The sequence below is a fragment of the Macrobrachium nipponense genome, chromosome 38 (assembly GCF_015104395.2).
Source record: "Macrobrachium nipponense isolate FS-2020 chromosome 38, ASM1510439v2, whole genome shotgun sequence".
NCBI classification, from domain to species: Eukaryota; Metazoa; Arthropoda; class Malacostraca; order Decapoda; family Palaemonidae; genus Macrobrachium; species Macrobrachium nipponense.
In genome coordinates, this window is record NC_061098.1 from 371,778 (window position 1) to 379,277 (window position 7,500).

Below are 7,500 nucleotides of genomic sequence, written 5' to 3' on the forward strand. Positions count from 1 at the left end.
TAGTAAAAGAATGAAAGGAAAAAAAAAACGTTACATTAAACTGATTAATCACATTTCGTCATCAATTTGCAAAATCTGAAAGAAAAAAAATGCAACTGCACGATGTTATTATTGGTTACCACTACCAACCTTTTTCAGTTTAGATATGTGAGTTATTTTCGACCGACCTGTCTTTTCATCTACGACTACAAATCTGTTTCCTGTCTTTTCCTCAATAACTCTAAAAGGACCCTCAAATTTCGGATCTAATTTGTAATTTAGTTCATTAATCACATTGATTTTAAAAAATGCATTGTCTCCAACAGCAATTCTTACATCTAATGATTTCTCGTTGCTTCTTTCTACCATTTCTCGAGTCGTAGCCACGAGATTCCAGCTGAGACAAGCATGTCTCTCCTTTGCTGTAGAAATTAATGCTTCGATTGTAGCTTCTCCATGATGAGGTATAGTTAACAGATCAAATGTGCCTCGTGCTTGGCAACCAAACAATGCTTCAAATGGAGACATTTTAATGGAATCACCAACCATAGTGTTGATGTTATGTCTAACAATATCTATATATCCGTCCCAGTTTTTTGTATCATTTCCTCCTACAGTCTTTCTCAGAGCTTCGATTTGACTACTGCCAAACATTCTAAAGTCTTGTTCACGAATTCTCTGCCATTGTTGGTCAATAAAACCTCGGGGTAGCCACATGTACAAATAATGCCATTGAAAAATTCTATACCTACTTCTTCGGCTGTTTTATGCTTAACTGGAAAAATTTCCACTATCCTCGTCAGTTCATCTATTATTACCAACAGGTACTTATTTGCATACCTAGATTCAAAAAAATTTCCTAGGATATCCATAAGTATTCTCTGAAAAAGTCTACTTGGTATCGGATATGACCCTAATTTGCAGGAAGTTATCCTTGCGGGTTTGCAAGCATTGCATTGCACACTGTACAGTTTTTCACAAAATTTTCCACATCTTTCCACATTTTTTCCAAATATATTTAGCACACACCTCATTATACGTTTTTTGTATCCCCAAGTGTGGACTACTGAACCTGCAATGTACTATATCCAAAGCCACTGGAATTAGGACTTTCGGAATTACAATGTGTCGTGTCTCCTTTACTTTCACTAGTCCTTAATTCATATTTAATTTCCCTGACAAACAGATTACCTTCTAATTCTAAACCTGAAAAAGGTAACTTATAACCTTTCCTGACTGATTCCCCTCTAAGAGACGCTTTTGCGTCTGCCAAAATTTCATCCTCATTCTGCCTTTGCTCTATGAGACCCATATCCCATTGTATAGAATCACTAGTAACTAGCGCAACTTGAAATCCTTCCGTATCATAAAAATTTCTACTAAGGGCATTTGCGACTACATTTAATTTGCCTTCTATATATTTGAGCTTTGCATCGAAGTCCTTAATAGTTAAGAACCATCGAGCTCTTTTGGGTGACAAATCAGGTGTATTAAAAAGATCCAATAATGGCTTGTGGTCTGTAAGGACTTCTACTTTATTCCCCATCAGTAGCATTTTAAAATGAACCAAACTTAATACTATTGCTAAGGCTTCTTTATCTATGGTAGCCATTAATCTTTAACTGCTGCCCTTTGTACTAAATTTCCTGCTATAAAAAACAATGGAATTGAACCCCCCATCAAATTTTTTGCATAAGGCAAGCACCTATACCCTCCTGACTGGCATCAGTCACTAATGTGAATGTTTTGCTGAAATCTGGAAATTTCAGAACTGGGGGATTCATTCAAGCGTCCTTAAGTTTTGAAAACTTACCTCTTGCAGTTTTCCCCAATGAAATTGAATGTCTTCCCGCAATACATCTGTTAGAGGAGCTGCTATGTTAGAAAATCCTTTCACAAACCTACAATAAAATCGGGCCATTCCTAGGAATGACTTAATTTCTTTCTTTGATTCCGAGGTACGAAAATCTGCTATTGCTTTGACTTTATCGTTGTTTACTCTAACCCCTTCCTTAGATATGACATGACCTAAATATGTGAATTGCTTTTTCAAAAAGGAACACTTAGCTAGCTTAATTTTCAATACTGCTAACCTATGTCACCTAAGTACTTCCTTAAGCACTTCTAGGTGTTGCACGATCGAGTCTGTTGCAATAAATATATCATCAATGTACACAAAAAACTTTTACCTAATAACCCGTGCAAAACTGTGTTAACCAACCTTGTAAAGGTTATCGGACTACACGATAAACCAAACGTCATCCTCGTAAATTCATAGTGTCCCTTGGGCACTGAAAAGGCAGGATATTCCTTACTATTTTCACTAAGAGAGACCTGCAAAAAACCCTGCGCTAAATCAGTTGAGCTATAAATATTATGTCCCCCAACTTCTACAAATAGATCTAGTATGTATGCGACTGGGTAACGGTCAGGAATTGTCTTTTCATTCAAACGTCTAAAATCAATGCATACTCGGACAGAGCCGTCCTTCTTAGGCACTGCTAACAGAGGAAAGTTGTATGGAGACGCACTAGGTCAAATGATTCCTTCCTCTTCCCATTTACTGACCTCTTTTTCTACCTTTTTTCTGATTTTGAAAGGTATGAGGTATGCAGGAATAAAAACAGGGTTTGTACCTTCCTCTAAATTTACCTTATGTTCTAACAAATTAGTCAATCCCAGTTTATCCCCTCCTAAAGCTACCGTGTCCCCAAATTCTACCAAAAGCTCGCTTACCGCTTTTATATGCTCTTTATAATCTGCATTAGCTAAATGTTCTCTAAATATTTTCTTTCTTGATTGCATTTCTGCCTCTGAAAACTCAGTTTTCCCCTCTACAATAGCCACTGAACCACTGTCATTACTCCAATCTTGGAGGTCACCACATATGTATTCTTCTGGTATTTCCTAACTGTATCATTACAGTTCAGTAATTCTACCCATGTAGCACCAGTGTTTGATACACAGTTCACTGATGCAGTGATAATAACCCCTCTTAGTTTCTCGCTACCCTCAATTATGCATAGTTCCGTGGGCTTTTTCACTTCCCTCAGTTTGACTTTAACCATAGTCTTTGAACCTGGTATTAAAATAATATCCTCTGATAAAACACATTTATATTTGTGGCTAGTACCTCCCTGTTCCACGATCCCATAAATATCACTGCCCGTGGTTCTCATTGCATCCACCAAGACCCCATTGTTAGTATCAGTAATAATATCAGTATTAGTATCAGCAGCAGTCTTAGTATTAGCATCACCACCAATAATGCCATTGCTAAACCCGCTAAAATTGTTGCCACTATGGCCCTCAATATCCCATTCATCATCACCGCAGTTATTCCCCGTATCATCAGTGTGAGTTTTGGTATCACCACTTCCCATATCCCCAGTATCATTACCATTAGCACCGTCAAAAGCGCCCCTATTTTCAGTAATCCACATATCCTCAGTTTCGCTTGCATCCTCATAAGGGATAAAAACTCTGGGTATTCCAACCGTTACTACACTAACACCTGCATGAACCAATATCTTGTGTCTTCTACATGCAGGATGGCCCAGCAAAAGTCTGTTGTCCAACACAACCCCTTTTATAACCAAAATTGGTTCTATTAACACTCTATCACCCAGAGTAAGCTGTATTCTAACAAAACCCAGGGTGCTTAATCAATGGGCTTGCACATCACACAAAGTCTCCATTGAGGGTTTCAAAGGGTAATGGGAGAACATGGATTGATACAGATTATGGCCCATTAAATTCACAGATGCACCCGTGTCTATGAAGATTGGGATAGCCACATCCTCCACTGTTCCATATACTATCGGAGTGGGCTCTTTGGCGTCCCCCACAAGACCACAATGGCACGTACAAATCATCTGTACCATTTTTGTTGATCAGCTTTCAAAAAATTTCGCCAATCCCTTTGCCCTTTTAAGTGACCTGCCTGGGAAGTTCTCTTATTTTAACTCCCAAACTTCTGAGGTGTAGGTCTCGTATCTCTCTGTATCTGAGACGGACAAGCCTGCCAACAGTGATCCACACTTTTACACATTCCACAATATTTGACTCTACATACTTTCTTTGTGTGCCCTGGTTTATTACAACTGTAGCAACGCAACTGCTGTTGCCTTTGATCGATCAATCCTCTATTATATTCCACTTTTGCACACAAATGGGGAGAAGGAAAATCTTTGTCTCTTTGTATCGTATTTCTTGGACCGGTCCCATTAAAAAATGTACTATTCACCGTGTTACATTTGGACATTTGTTTCTGAATTTGTGCACAAGTTAGTTCCTCGTTTGATGTAGGTTCAATCTTTTCATCAAAACTGTCTACGATTGCGTCAGGGACGTCGTGTAGAAGCATTGTGAAATGCATCAATTTATGTAAATTGTCGAGTGAGACATTATTCCCATTTACCCATTTGCAATTTTTCAATTTCTGTGTCCATTCTCCCGCTGAGTCAAAATGTTTTGAGCTATGCTCAATAAGGCTAGTTGCGCCTTTTCTAATTTTGTACAGCCCTCTTAAATCTCTTGCCATATCTCTGTGTTAACCGAAGTGGAATTTTTTTTGTTGATATCAATTGCGTTCTCACATGGATTCGAACCAGTGGACAAACAGAGGAGAAATCAGGACTGCAGTGACATTATCGACTCGGCCAACAAGTGAAGTTATGAGTTGATACCGATTCCGAGCTTACGAATCTCTTCGAGGCGGGACAAAGCGCCGGTCTTCTTCCTGAATGACATCTTGAGGATCGTTAGCCCAAAAGGTAGTTTGTAGATTAGACTCTGGAACGGGCGAAGGATGGTTAACTACATTATCAGAATATTAGAAAGTTTTTAATAATCTTAGAAAAGAAAGGAATAGGTATAGCATAGTTTTTCAATACCCTAATACTCTTAAAAAGAAAATTATGAAAAACAGTTGCAGAAAACCAAACACCGATGTTGGAGCCTATGCTAAAGGGAGGGAAAAATTGTGTCAAATGCTATATTGGTGAAAGCGGTCGTTCCCTGGACCAGAGGAAACGTGAACATATTGCAGCTTGCCGTTTGGGCAACGTTTACAGCGCCACTGCCAAGCATACTTGGGATTCTGATCATGCCATCGACTTCCAGGGAGGAAAAGTTATATATAAGAGAACGGATAGGACCACTAGGAGAATTGTGGAAGGGGCTCTCATTACTTTGAATGACACCTTTGAGGGAATTACTGGAATAATGAACAATTTACTTTTGAGTGTAGGAATTTGCAAAAGGGCCAGAATTAAGAACTTCAGAAATGTGTACAGCCTTCTTCAATCCGATAACGTAGTTAACCATCCTTCGCTTGTTCCAGAGTCTGATCTACAAACTACCTTATTGGTTAACGACCCTCAAGATGTCATTCAGGAAGAAGACCGGCGCTTTGTCCCGCCTCGAAGATCACAGAGAATTATGGAAAGGAATACGAACCAAATATTTCCATAAATATATTTTATCTGGAAAAACAAGGATATCACTGTGGATCCTTCTATTGATGTATATATATATATATATATATATATATTATATATATATATATATATATATATATAGTTACAATTTATTATTTCCCATAGGAGTCACTTAAGCCTTGTGGTTCAGTTGGTCTAAGACAGTTTTAGCCTGTGTGTCTCTGACTGTTAGTATCAATTCATTGCGTTAATTCAGAAATAACTGGCGAATGAATGACCTGATTATTATGAAACTTGATGAAAACAACCTCTTGAAAGCTCATCTCCAGATGACTAAGTCTCACTGGATTCAGATCAGGGTGTGACAATATATCACTACGAAAAGGACAACAGGTCTTGAGTGACATCCACAAACGGGTTACCAGTTGAAGGGAAAACTTCAAGTTTCACCCAAATCTGTTTATGAGTTCTACAGCTTTTTCCCCAAATCGTTTTATTAATTGTAAAAGTTAAGCAACTGTTTGTTTACAAAGGCTTGAATGACACAAGTTTTGTGTGTAAATCTTTTAAATAACTTGATTCCCACTTGAAATCTCTTATTGAAATTTCTTACTATTATCATTATTATTATTTTGTTAAAGAGAATGGCAGCATCAGTGGGATTGATTTTATATATGGTCTTTTCAATTCTTATTATTATTTTCTTTTATTTACTAATATTTTTTGGAGTCATACCCTTATGCAGAATATGAACATCGGCCAGCTATTAGCAAACATCAGCCCGGGTGAAAAGAAAATAATAAGAAAAATTGAAAAGACCATATATAAAATCAATCCCACTGATGCTGCCAGTCTCTTTAACAAAACTCTTTGAGAGAGGGTCTCCTACCTTCATATATTATTATTATTATTATTATTATTATTATTATTCTTATTATTATTATTATTATTATTATTATTGTTATTATTATTATTATTAATTATTATTATTATTATTATTAATATTTCATTGCAGCTTCAGAAATCAGGACCACTTCAAGGGGCAATTCCACCACCTTTCCTCTACCAGAGGAGGAAAACGTTGTGGTTGCAATCTTGATGGAAAGCACACCTAACGTGACATATCTCAACTACAGATTCTATGTCTATGGAAGAGAAATACACACAGAGAAGTTGAATTACGCAAACACTACATCACAGTGGAAGCCTCTCCTCTTTATATCCAAAGAGGTAAGTTCAGCGAATTGACTGAGAAGTTTGCTAATGATCACAACAATAAAGAAATTCACTTTGAGTGAATAGATTACACAAGATCAAGCCGATTTTCACACAAGTATATACGTAATTATTATTTCACCTTCTCTGGTAACGAATTTATCCATAAGCATGAAACGTCTCGCATTCATTGCCATTTAATATCACTCTGCTTTTTTTTTCTCAAGGATATAACGAGCCCATATCTACCACAATTCTGGATCCCAACAGAGAACCGAGAGCTAAAAGGACAAGTGGAAGTGTCAAGTTCTCATCCTGTGAAGTGGCAGGTTCTCAGTCTGCCCCTGAACGATTTTAAGTAATGTTTCTCTATGAGAAGTTTAATACAGATTCTTTCTTTCCACGCTGATCATTTTCAGAGGTTATTTGGTATGAAGGAAACAAGATTACTCTCAATAAAATTTCAAAATCTTCTCTTAATCAGCTACATTTTTTTAAATACTCTTTATTACATGGAAATTAAATTTACTAACCTTACTTATTATTCATATCAGAGCAATGTCTTTGTTGTTAGACAATAATCAATGTAAATAGATAATTCATGATATATTTAAGGGACGAACTTTGTTGAATTACCTCCGAAATTCATGTCATAGTAATATGTAATGGAAAAAAAGACTTTGAAAGGAAAATTTTAAGACACAAACATAAGCAATATTATCTGCTTACTGGCCTGGGGCTATACTGGAAGTGATTTTGCGTTGAATTTTGGAGTTTCGGAAAATTTCGGCAAAATTTAACAAAAGTTTGTGAAACTGAGTATTAAAACAAAGTTGAACTTGAGAAAAAATGAAACAACCTACTT

General features: G+C 36.8%; 2 protein-coding genes across 4 annotated transcripts in view; one reads left to right on the forward strand and one right to left on the reverse strand.

Moving 5' to 3' along the window:
* LOC135209543 (uncharacterized) overlaps window positions 1-7,500 on the reverse strand; it is a 189,542-nt gene that overhangs the window by 136,414 nt on the left and 45,628 nt on the right. The gene's annotated exons all lie outside the window — the stretch shown is intronic.
* The window catches only part of LOC135209856 (uncharacterized), a 3,599-nt gene continuing 2,380 nt past the window's right edge, over window positions 6,282-7,500 (forward strand). The window contains exons 1-2 of the mRNA XM_064242616.1: window positions 6,282-6,650; window positions 6,863-6,993. The gene's annotated coding sequence lies outside the window, so the exon portion shown is untranslated. The remainder of the gene's footprint in view (window positions 6,651-6,862; window positions 6,994-7,500) is intronic.